The following is a 13,565-nucleotide window of genomic DNA, read 5'->3' as shown; positions in this document are numbered from 1 at the left end:
CCTCAGGAGAGGATTAAAAAAAACAACAACAACATTCAAACATTCAGCATGGTTCTAGCATAAAAAGAAACAGATAAACAGAACAGAACAGAGGCCGCAGAAATACACCCACGCCTACACAGTCCATTAATACTTGTCCAACAAAGTAAGAACATGCAGTGGGGTAAAGAGAGTCTATTCAATGAATGATGCTGGAAAAATTGGACAAGTAAATGCAAAAAAATAGAAAACCACTATCTTACAGCAAAAATAGAAAATAAATTAAAGGCTTAAATGTACAACTCAAAGCCAATAAAATGCTAGAAGAAAACATTTGTAAAATCTTAAACATTTACATAACCATAGTTCTTTTATATATCTCCTTGACGAAGAAAACCTAAAAAAAATTTAAACAAATGAAACTACATTGAACCCAAATGTTTTTACACAAGAGAAATCACCAATAAAACAAAAAAAGACAACCCCCTGAATGAAAGAAGGTATTCACCAATGATACATCTGACAAAAGGTTAAGATCCAACCATGGCTGGTTTGGCTCAGCTGTTAGAACACTGGCCCACAGACTGCAGAGTACCAGGTTCAGTTCCCACTAAGGGCATGTACCTTGTTTACAGTTTGTCCACAGCCCTGATTGGGGTCATGTAGGTGGCAAACATTCAACGTGTCCCTCTCACATTGATGTTTCTCTCTCTCCTCCTCCCTCTCTCCTTCCTGCTCCATAAATACAAAAATGTTGTCAGGTGAGTATTAAAAAAAAAAAAAGAGTTAAGATCCAGCCCGGACAGTGTGGCTCAGTGGTTGAGTGTCAACCCATGCACCAAGAGATCGCTGGTTCAGTTCCCAGTCAGGGCACATGCCCAGGTTGTGGGCTTGATCCACAGTGGGAGCATGAAGAGGCGGCCAGTCAATATTCTCTCTCATAAATGTTTCTCTTTCTCCCCATACCCCCCTCAATAAAGAAAACAAACAAAAAAAGAGCTAAGATCCAAAATTTATGAAGAACTTACTACACAACACAAAACCAAAAATAATCCAATTAGAAATGGGCAAAGGGTGGGTACAGTTTGCCCCTGGGTACAGTTGTGAGGGAAGCAACCAGTCAATGTGGCTCTATCACATTGATGTTTCTCTCCTTCTCTCTGTATCTCTCCTTTTTTTCCCTCCCACTCTGCCTGAAAATAAATGGAAATACATCCTCAGGTGAGGATTTAAAAATAAATAAATAAAGGGCATAGGACCTGAATCGACACCTCTCCAAACAAGACATACAAATGTCAAGGAGACACATGAAAAGATGTTTCACTTCACATTACTAATCATCAGAGAGATGCAAATTAAAGCAACTGTGAGATTTCACCTTACTCACCCCAGAATGGCAGCCATCAATAAATAAACAAACAAATGGAGACAATGTGGGAGAAAGAGCACAACCCTCAACCTACTCTTAGTGAGAATGTAGACTGGTATAGCAACCATGGAAAACTGCAGAATCCACAAAAAATTAAAAATATGACCCAGCAATCTCATTTCTGGGCATTTATCCAAAGAAATCCAAAACACTAATTCAAAAGAATATATGTACCCTTACATTCACTGCAGTATTATTTCCAATAGAAAATATATGGAAAGCAACCCAAGTGCCCATTAACAGGAAATTGATGAAAAAACTATGGTACATATATACAATGGAATACAGCTCAGCCGAAATAATCTTACCATTTGTGACAACAGGGACATACCCTAACATAGAGAGTATTGTCCCAAGTGAAATACATCTGTCAGAGAAAGACAAATTCTGTGTAATTTCACTTTATGTGGAATCTAGAGACCAAAATAAAATTGAAACGGACTTTTGGATATAGAGAATTGATGGTTACCAAAGGGCCAGGGTGAAAGGAAGTTAGAAGTACTAATTGGTAGGTATAAAGTAGTCACAGGAATGTAAAGTACAGCACAGAAAATGTAGTTGGGCCTTGGCCAGTTTGGCTCAGCGGTAGAGCACTAGCCTGCAGACCAATGAGTCTTGGGTTCGATTTTGGTCAAGGGTACATACTTTGGTTGCCGTTTGTCCCCTGCCCTGGTCAGAACTGTGCTGGAGGCAACCAGCTGATGTGTCCCTCTCAAGTTAATGTTTTTCTCTGTCTCCCTTTCTCACCCTCTCTCACCCTCCCTCCCACTCTATCTGAAGATAAACAGAAAAGTATCCTCAACTGAGGATTAAAGAGTAAAAAAAAAACAAAAAAACTGGTTAGTAATACTGTAATAACTATTATGGTTCCAGGTGGATACAGAAAATAGCAGGAGGAAACACTGCATACTACATGGTTGTTGTTTTTTTTCTTTATTGATTCGAGAGAGAGAGGAAGGGAGAGGAACAGACAGATAAAAACATCGATGAGCAAGAACATGGACTGGCCGCCTTGTGTATGCCTCCCACTGGGGATTTGGCCCACAACCTGGCAATATGCCATGACCGGGAATCAAATAAGCGACCTCTTGGTGCATGGGTCGATGCTCAACCGCTGAGCCACAGCAGCTGGGCTATATATAGTACATGATTTTTAATCATTATGCTGTACACCTGAAACTAATACCAAATAATACTGAATGTAAATGAAAACTGAAATGAAAAAAAAACCCACTTTTAATTAATCCATAAGTCAAAGAAAAAGTATCAAAGGCAATAAAAATTATAGAAAGAAAAATGAAAGAAAAGATTAATATAAAGTTTTCTTTTAAGACCAGCCAGAGTGACTCAGTGGTTGAGCGTCAACCCATGCACCAAGAGGCTGCCAGTTCCATTTCCCGGTGAGGAAACATGCCCAGGTTGTGGGCCTGATCCCCAGGGGAATGAGAAGGGGTGTAACATGATACAGCCAATCCATGCTCTCTCTCATCGATGTTCCTCTCTCTCTCTTCCTGTCCCTTCCTAAAAATCAAGACAAAAAAAAATATATGCTTTAAAAAATAGTTTTGTTTTAATGAAGCAAGTTCTCTGAATTACTTTGCTTTGCAACTATGCAGCAGTTTACACCTCATCTGAAATGAACTATTTACTATTCCCTGGTTGTGCTACAGCAAGGATTTTTTTCCTCGAAAATTTCAGAAATTCTCTTAAGTAACACACATGAAAGACATTTAGACTAAAACAAAAACCAATTACTCCACAAAATATTTCTTATTTAGTGCATGTAGCTTTCATATTTCTCATATTTATCAGAAATTTACCTTCTATAGTAATTTACAGTTATTAATATATTATCCATGTTCAATCATCAGGAGTTTCTATAACTACATCCTCCATACATATTCCATCCTTCATATTTCTTTTGTCTCCCTAGCAGAAATTCATCTAGGAATTTTCACTATTATCTCATCATTCATTTATTCTACTTAACCCATATTAACCGTTGCCTTGTTAAGATCTTCAAAGTACAACTGAAATATAACTCAACCTCCTTCTCCCACCATAAATATTCAATTGTTTTTCACTGCCTTAAAATCATTCATTTTTGTGATCTGTAGTTATAAAATTCCTATTCATTCTCTAAAACCCAATGTGAAATGTCATATTCCTACAGCCTTTATTGATATATACACTAAGTAGTATTTCCCTCTAGGTACTATATACCTGTACCTGCCTCAGTCCTCCTCACAACATTAATATTTTGTTGCTGTTGTTAATCTTCACCCAAGGAAGGGGAGGGGAGGAGACAGGAGAGAGAAGAAAGAGAGAGAAAGAGACATCAGTGTGACAGAGACATACTGACTGCTGCCTCCTGTACGACCCCCGACCTTGGCCAGGGATCGAGCCTGCAACCAAGACAAATGCCCTTGACCAGGAATCAATCCCAACACCCCTGGGTCCGAAGGCCAACACTCTAACTGCTGAGCCAAACATGACTGGGCAACATGAATTTTTTAAATGACTTATTCTATATGCAAATGGCTTATCACTTCTATCACCACTAGGTACTTAAAAATACAATAGGGCCTTTAAATTAATACCAAGTGTTTCATACTTATAAATGATAAATAAAATGAATAAACAAACTCTGCCACTTATATTCCAGGGAATATTATTCAACAATTAAAATGGAATAACACATAAAAGCATACAACAGTATATATGTGAAACAAGACTGGCTGGATCACTCCAGTCAGAATGGTGGTGCAGGTAAATGCGATATCACTTCCTTCCACATCCACGTCAAAATTACAAATAAAATACAGAACAACATCCTTCAGAACCACCTGAAATTGAGCTGAATGGAAGTCCTACAACTACAAAATTAAGTAAGATGCCACATCAAGACTGGTAGAAGGGGTGGAGGCAGAAGGCTGGTCCCACACCTATGTGTGGTAAATAAAACCAGAAGGATACCTTGGCTATGACGGCCCTCACTGAGGAGTGAGTAGTTCCTGTCCCACACCAGGCGCCCAGCTCAGGGTTTCAGTGCCAGGAAGAGAAGTCCCCATACCCCTGGCTGTAAAATCAGTAGGAACTAGGCTCAGGGAGGCTGAGGGTGCTAGATCCCAAGGCAGTTCCTCTTCAAGGGCCCAAGCACAATTTACTTAGATTTGCTCCCTCTGAGCTCTGAGGGGGGGCAGCTTGAAAAGCACTAGAGACATATAGGGGAAGAACTGAGCTGTCTGTGGCCTCAGGAAGAAGACAAAAGAGGCAGCTTTGTCTGGGATAGAGCGCTGGCGAGGCCTTTGCTACTTTGGTGAGCCTTTCCCCAGGGCCACCATATCTGGGACTCTAGCAACATGGCTCACATTGTTTGCCCTGCCCTGGTAATTCCTTGAGGCCCTGCCCCACCCAACTTTCAGGCCCACCCAAGCCACTTCCACAGGCTTTACCATAGGATTTGCTTGTCTTGGATCCAACTTCACATTTTCCTAAAATCTCTGAAACAAGCAGCATATGATCTCAGTGATCCTCATACCTCTTGTCAGTGGCCCCAGGACTGGCACTAGAAGCAGCCAGCCTTGGTTTACAACTTGGCTTTTCCTAGGCATCTTCTAGCCCAGTACAAGAAGCAGCCATCAGCACATCACTTTGTAGCTTATGCCAGGTGGCCCCAAGTACAACACAGGTAGTGGCTAACCTTGCCCCAGAGCCAGCACACACAATGGACAGCTTCAGATCACATCAAAATACCACCACCCAGCCACCTCCACAAGGAATGGACTCAGTGGGTACCACAGCCCTGATAAAGTAAGTCTTGCACTGTGTGGTGGACCCCTGCACAGCTGATTCTCCAAGGGAGTCAGAGGTCAGTGGGCAGTGGACACAGCCAGTCCTTGTAGCTGATCAGCCTAAGTAAACCCCTCCCACCAGACGTGCCAACAGCAATCAAGACTCAATTACAACCAAAGGGTGTACAGTCCAACCAAGGGGTGCACCTTGATGGCCCAGCTGAAGTGATCAAGAAGGTTGTGCCACTGGACCCTACAGGACACCTACAACAATAAGCCACCCTGCAAAGCCTAGAAGACACTGCAACTCTACCTAATACACAGAAACAATCACAGGAAAGCAGCCAAAATGAGGAGACAAAGAAACATGTCCCAATGACAGAAAAGAACAAAACTCCAGGAAAAGAGCTAAACAAAATGGATAAGCAATCAGTAAGATGAAGAGTTCAAAACAATGGCTTTAAGGATGCGTGAGGAACTTGGTGAGACTTTCAAGCACTTAAGTGAAAACTTCAAGGAAAGAACTTCAAGGAACTTAGTAAAAAAATCAACAACATAAAAAAGGACCAGCCCTGGCCGGTTTGGCTCAGCGGTTAGAGCGTCGGCCTGCGGTCCAGAGAGACCCGGGTTCGGTTCCTGCTAAGGGCATGTACTTCGGTTGCAGTTTGTCCCCGGCCCTGGTTGGTCGTGCGGGTGGCAGCCACTCGATGTGTCCCTTCACGTCGATGTTTCTCTCTCTCTCCCCCTCCTATTCTATCTGTACAAAAAATGGAAAACTATCCTCGGGTGAGGATTTAAAAAAAAAAAAAAAAAAATCAATAAAAAACATATAAAATAAATAAATAAATAAATAAATAAAAAAGGACCAGACAGAATGAAAGATGCACTAATTGAAATAAAGAGTAATTTTTTTTTGCTGCCCTGGCCAGTTTGTCTCAGTGGTTAGAGCATCAGCCTGAGGTCCAGAGATACCCAGTTTTGGTTCCCGCTAAGGGCGCATACCTCAGTTGCAGTTTGTCCCTCGCCCTGGTTGGGTCGTGCGGGTGGCAGCCGCTTGATGTGTCCCTTTCACATCAATGTTGCGCGCGCGCTCTCTCTCTCTCTCTCTCTCTCTCTCTCTCTCTCTCTACCTCTTTCCCCCTCCCACTCTATCTGAACAAAAAATGGAAAATGTCCTTGGATGAGGATAAAAAAAGAATACACTGGAAGCCTTGGCCAGTTTGGCTCAGCAGTTGAGGACCAGAGAATCATGGGTTTGATTCTGGTCAAGGGCACATAACTCAGTTGCAGTTCATCTCCAGCCCTGGTTTGGGTACTGCGGAATGCAACTCATCAATGTGTCTCTCTCACATTGATGTTTCTCTCTCTCTTTTTTCTCTCCCTCCCTCCCACTCTATCTAAAGATAAATGGGAAAATATCCTTGAGTGAGGATTAAAAAAAAAGAATACACTGCACGCCCTGGCCAGTTTTGCTCAGTGATTAGAGCGTCAGCCCAAAGACCAAAGAGTCACGAGTTTGATCCAATCAAGGGTGCATGCATTTTTCAGGTGTGAATGATCCCTGGCTCTGGTTGAAGTCATGCAGGAGGCAGCTAACTGATGTGTCGATTTCACATCAATGTTTCTCTTGCTCTCTCTTCCCCACTCACTCTGTCTGAAAATAAATGGGAAAATATCCTCAGGTGAGGATTTTGGGGTGGGGGGAGATAGATTACAATGGAAGGCTCCAGACAGGTGGCTTTTGTGGTTGAGCTTCGTCACATGCACCAGAAGCTGCTGACTCAATTTCAGCTTGGGTTACATACCTGGGTTGCAAGCTCAATCCCCAGTAGGAGATGTGCAGGGGGCAACCAAATGACATTTCTCTCTCTCACTGGTGTATCTTTTTTCTTGTTGTTCAGATACAGTGGGAGGGAGAGCGAGGAAGAGAGGGAGAGAAAGAGAAACATGGACGTGTGAGAGGTACCTTGTCTGGTTGCCTCCTGTTAAGACTCCAACTGGGGTCAGGGACGAAATGCAACCGATGTACATGCCCTTGACCAGAACTGAACCTGCAACTCATTGGTCTGTGGTCCGACGCTCTAACCACTGAGCAAAGTGGCCAGAGTTCTTAGTGATGTTCCGTTTTCTTTTTCTCTATCTCTGTTCCTCTCTCACTAAAATCAATAAAAACATTTTTAAAAATACACTGCAAAGAATCAAGTCAGTGATTTGAAAGACAAGGTAGATAAAAACAGTAAATTAGAGCAGAAAAAGAAAAAATACAATGTATCAGGAAAGTTTAAGAGAACACTGGAACAACATGAAACGAAATAGCATCTATATCATAGGTATACTAACGGGAAAATGCTACAGGGACTGTTGTAAGAAAAAGAAATAGAAAAAGAGAAAGATAGGCATAAAGAAGGGAAAAAAAGGCAATAAATTAAGTACATATCAATGAGTTTAAATGTAAATGGATTAAATGTTCCGATCAAAGACACAGTGTAGCCCTGGCCAATTTGGCTCAGTGGTAGAGCATTGGCCTGCAGAACAATGAGTCGCAGGTTTGATTTCGGTCAAGGGCACGTAACTCGATTGCAGTTCGTCCCCGGCCCTGGTTGGGGTTGTGCGAGAAGCAACCAGTTGATGTGTCCCTCTCACGTTGGTATTTGTTTCTCTGTCTCTCTCTCCCCCTCTGTTGCACTCTACCTGATAATAAGTAGAAAAATATCCTCAGGTGAGGAATAAAAACAAACAAAACAACAACAAAAAAGACATAGTCTAGCAGAATGGATAAGAAAAAAAAAAAAAAATATATATATATATATATATAGCTGTCTACAAGAGACCCACCACAAACCAAAAGACTTAAGGTAGAGAGTAAAAAGATGAAAAAATATTTTTTTCAAGCAAATAAAAATTTTTTAAAAATCAAGGGAAAAATACATATATCTTACAAAACAGATTTCAAAACAAAGTCCATAAAGAGAAGCAAAGTCCTGGCCGGTTTGGCTCAGCGGTTAGAGCGTCAGCCTGCGGTCCTGAGAGACCCGGGTTCGGTTCCCGCTAAGGGCATGTGCCTCGGTTGCAGTTTGTCCCCGGCCCTGGTCGGTTGTTCGGGTGGCAGCCACTCGATGTGTCCCTTTCACGTCGATGTTTCTCTCTCTCTCTGTTCCTCTCTCTCCCCCCCAACTCTACCTGAACAAAAAATGGAAAAATGTCCTCCGGTGAGGATAAAAAATAAAAAATAAAGAGAAGCAAAGAAGGTCACTACATAATACTAAAAGGATCAATCTAAAACAAGAGGATACAACCCTGGTAAATATATATGCACCCAATACAGAAACCCAGAAATATAGTAAAAAAAAAACTCCTAGAGGACTATGAGAGAGAGAGAGAGAAAGTGTGCATGCACTGACATCACTGGGTAGGTCTTCCAGACAAAAATAAGAAAATAGCAACCTTAAGCGACCACATTAAATCAGAAGTATTTAATTCACAATGATAGAACACTGTAACCCAAACCTACAGAATATACATTCTTCTCAGGTGCACATGTAACATTCTCAAAGACCACATGTTAGAACACAAAGTCTCTACATGTTCAAGAAGGATGAAATCATACCAAGCATCTTCAGATGATGAAGCTAGAAATCAACTACAATAAAAAATTTCAAAGTCATCATTTAAATACATGAAGGCCAAAAAGCATGTTATTAAACAATTTTGGCTTACCAATGAGATCAAGGAAGTATTAAAAGGAATTCCTGGAAATCAATGAAAATGAACACATAGCAACCTAAAACCAATCAAAAGCAGTCCTGTGAGAGATGTTCATAGTATTATTACAGGGCTACCTTGAGAAACAAGAAAACTCTCATATAAAGGAGCTAATTAACCCTATAACTAAAATCAATTAGAAAGAAAACAATTTTTAAAAAAGCCCATAGCAGGTAGAAGGAAGGAAATAATAAAGAACAATGCAGAAATAAATGGCACAGCGACTAAAAAAACGACACAATACATCAATAAAATCGAGAGCTGCTTCTCTAAAAATATAAACAAAATTGATGAATCTTTTAGCCAGACTTATCAGGAAACAGAGAGGACTTAAATAAAATCAGAAATAAAACAGGTCAAGTAACAACTGATACCTCAGAAATACAAAGAATTGTAAGAAAATACAATGAACAATTATATGCCAAGAAATAGGACAACCTAGGCAAAATGGACAAATTCCTGGAAACTAATATCTCAAAAATCAATCAGGAAGAAATCAGAAAGCCTATTTGAATAGGTGAAAACAACAAGTGAAATTGAAGGACTAATTTAAAAAGTCTCCCAGCAAACCGAAGTCCTGGACCTGGTGAATTTACAGGTGAGTTTTACCAAACATTCCTCCTCAAACTATTTCAAAAAATCCAAGAAGAGGGAAGACTTACAAACGACTTTTTCTTAAAAATCCTCACCCGAGGATATCTTTACATTTATCTTCTTAGAGAGTGGGAGGGAGAGAAAGAGAGAAACATCGATGTGAAAGAGACACATCAAGTGGTTGCCACCCACATGACCCCAACCGGAGCCAGGAACAAACTGCAACCGAGGCACGTGCCCTTAGCTGGAATCAAACCCGGGACTCTGGGCTGAAGCTCTGAATGCTGAGCCAAACCAGCCAGGGCCCAAACTGTTTTTACGAGGCTAGCATTCCAAAATGAGATAAAGACTACAAAGAAAGAAAATTATATGCTAATATCCCTGATAAACAAACATGCCAAAATCCTCAACAAAATATTAGTATATTGTATACAGCAATACATTAAAAAGATCATACACCATAACCAAGTGGGATTTATTCTGGATATGCAACACCGGTAATAACATTTGCAAATCAATAAATGTGATGCATCACATAAACAAAATGAAGGGTAAATTTCACATAATCATATCAGTAGAGGTAGACAAGCATTTTACAAAATCCAGCACCCATTCTTGATAAAAACTCATCAAAGTGGCAACAGAGGGATGATACCTCAATATAATAAAGGCCATATATGACAAATCTAAATCCAAGATCATACTTAACAGACAAAAACTGAAAGTGTTTCCTTTAATAACAGGAACAAGACAGGGAAGTCCACGTTCACCACTGTTACTCAACACAGCACTGGAAGTCCTAGCCGAAACAATTAGACAAGAAGAAAAAACAAAGGGCATTCAAATTGGAAAGGAGGAAGGGAAACTGTCATTACTCACAGATGACACGATATAAAACACAGAAAACCCTAAAGACTCTGTCAAAAATCTACTACATTTAATAAATGAACCTGGCAAAGTAGCAGAATACATAATTAATATCCATAAATTGATAACATTTTTTTTTTATCCTCACCCGAGGACATTTTTCCATTTTTTGTACAGACAGAGTGGAAGGGAGAGAGAGGAAGGGAGAGAGAGGGAAACATCGACGTGAAAGGGACACATTGAGTGGCTGCCACCCGCACAACCAACCAGGGCCAGGGACAAACTGCAACCAAGGTACATGCCCTTGGCAGGAACCGAACTCGGGTCTCTCCGGACCGCAGGCGGACGCTCTAACCGCTAAGCCAAACCAGCCATGGCTGATGACATTTTTTATACATCAAAAATGAACTCTCAGAAATAGAAACTAAGAAAACAATTCCATTTATCACTGCAATGAATAAAATAAGACATAACCAAGGAGGTAAAACATAAACATAACCACAGAGGTAAAACAACTATAGTCACAGGACATTGAAAAAAAGGACAGAGGAAAACATAAACAAATGGAAGAATAAATATACTGTGTACACAGAGTGGAAGAATTAACATCATTAAAATGTCCATACTACCCAAAGCAATCCTCAGATTCAGTTCAATTTCTATTAAAATACCAATGGCCGGTGTAGCTCTGTGGTTAGAGTGTCGACCAGTACACCGAAGGGTCATGGGTTCGATTCCCAGTCAAGGGCACACACCTGGGTTGCAGGTTCAATCCCCAGGCTCAGTCGAGGTTGTGCAAGAGGCAACCAATCGAAGTCTCTCTCGCTGATGTTTCTCTCTCTTTCCTGTCTCTCTCTTTCTCCTCATCCTCTCCATTCCCTTCTAATCTCTCTAAAAATCAATGGAAAAAATATACTTAAATGAAGATTTAGAAAAATAAAAATGAATCAGTAAATAAAATACTAATGACATGTTTTACGGATTTAGAATAAATACTCCAAAAAATTTATGTAGAATAAAATAAGATTCCAAACAGTTTCATCAATCTTGAGAAAAAGATGGAGGTATCACAATACTGGATATCAGGTAATACTACAAAGCTACTGTAATCAAAACAGCCTGGTACTGCCTCAAGAACAGGTACATAGATCAATGAAACAAAAGAAAATCCCCAAATCAACTGAAGCATTAGGCTTAATCAATCTTTGACAAAGGAGGTAAGAGAATACAATGGAGTAAAGACAGTCTATTCAATAAATGTGTTGGTAAAATTCCACAGGTAGATGCAAAACAAAAAAAGGTACTAGACCACCAACTTACACCATATATAAATATAAACTCAAAATATAAATATAAATCATGAAACCATAAAAATCCTAGAAGAGCCCTTGGCCAATTTTGCTCAGTTGTTAGAGCATCAGCCTGTGGACCAATGAATCTCGGGTTTGATTCCAGTCAAGGGTACTGACCTTCGTTGCAATTCATCCCCAGCTCGGGTTGGGGTCGTGCAGGAGGCAACTAGTCAATGTGGCTCTATCACATCAATGTTTCTCTCTGTCTCTCTCTGTCTCCCTCACTCCCCACTCTATCTGATGATAAATAAAAAGTATCCTTGGGTGAGAAATTTTAAAAAATAACCTAAAAGAAAACATAGGCTGTAAAGTTTCAGACATCTGAATTTTCACCGAAACATTGTCTACCACAACAGAAACAAAGGAAAAATTAATAAATGGGACTACATCGAACTGAAAAAGCTTTCATACAAACACAGCAGCTCCCCTCAAAGTGGTACCGGGAGTTAAGGGTGTGGACTGGTCGCTAAGTAAGAGAAGGCCATGCCTGGGCTGAAGACAAGGAGCACTGTGAGGAGTACGGAAGCATGCTGTAAGCTAACCCCAGTAAGGTCTCTTCGAAGACAAAAAAAAAGAGGCCTTCCTCAGCTGTGGAATCTGGGGTCAGGTAATCAATATGAAGAAATTCAGATTGTGGATAAGATTTTCAATTAGTATGCTGCTAACAAGATGGGTATTGACTATAAAGGACAGTTGTGTCTGATGATCCACAGTGGAAGCAGAGGCTTGGTCCACCAAGTAGCCACAGATACCGTATTGAAAAAGCAATGAAGAGAGACAAGATTACAGTCAATGACCATCAGTTGGCTTGTGCTTGATTGCTTCTGCAGAGGATCAGGACTAGCTGAAGGGAATGGCAGCATCTGGAAACTACGCCAGGGTCAACTGCTCTTCTATGACCTTATTAACAATTTTGCCAAGGTCTTCAACACAACCCCTGATGACCTGGACCTAAACAAGTTATCTGTGATGTTTCCTACAATATCAACAAGGTGAAACACCATAGAAAGGAACAGACCCTGTTAGTACACTAAAAAGGATCTACCCGAGCTTTTTCTCCTCACCATCCCCTCCTTCATTGCTGTTGATTACCAACTCACTAGACAACCTGTGCTCATTGGTGGTACATGGGGACCTATAGTTACATTCTTACTGGCACTGAACAGGACATGACTGAAACCTTTGGAACAACCTTTCATGAAGCAGGCCACGCACCGTCCCGAGCAAAATCTCGACATAATTTAAATTTCCAGAATGTCTTAGACAAATTGGCAGATATGGGAATCGCAATTTGTGTAGCCTCACCCAAACTGGTTATGCAAGAGGCTTCTGAGTCCTATAAGAATATGATGGATGTAGTGAATACCTGCTATGATGCTGGACTCAGCAAGAAGGCCATCAAACTGAGACCAATTACTGTTATCAAGGGTAGAATGCTGACCGTTGCTACAAGACTCCAATGACCCTTACTGAAGTGAAAGGGGACTGAAATGTTCTTCAGACATCAAGACCCAGAAACTTGACATTCCCACATATGCAGCTGAAACTGCCCATTGCAAAATGGCTGACAGGAAGGCTGGCTGCTGTTTTAGGGGCCACTGTTGTAAAATTACCTCTTAGGAGGAGTCACATGGTTCCCATTTGGAAAGAGATGTATCTGCTTCCTCCGATTGTCCCAGAGAATTTTAGAAAAATATTTTAGAGGGTGGGGGTAGTTCAATAAACTGCTTTACTCGATCACACCAATTCTTGAATGAACTTCTTTACACCAAGCTCTCTTTACATCCT

The 13,565-nt window shown here is 40.7% G+C and overlaps 1 pseudogene; it reads left to right on the top strand.

The window, feature by feature from the left end:
* The first annotated feature begins 5,668 nt into the window (after window positions 1-5,668).
* LOC118616756 lies at window positions 5,669-13,240 on the top strand (annotated as a pseudogene).
* Window positions 13,241-13,565: the final 325 nt, after the last annotated feature.

The sequence above is a fragment of the Molossus molossus genome, unplaced genomic scaffold (assembly GCF_014108415.1).
Source record: "Molossus molossus isolate mMolMol1 unplaced genomic scaffold, mMolMol1.p scaffold_m16_p_40, whole genome shotgun sequence".
Lineage (NCBI taxonomy): Eukaryota > Metazoa > Chordata > Mammalia > Chiroptera > Molossidae > Molossus > Molossus molossus.
Note: the sequence above shows the minus strand (reverse complement) of the source record. Positions and strands in the feature narration are given on the sequence as shown.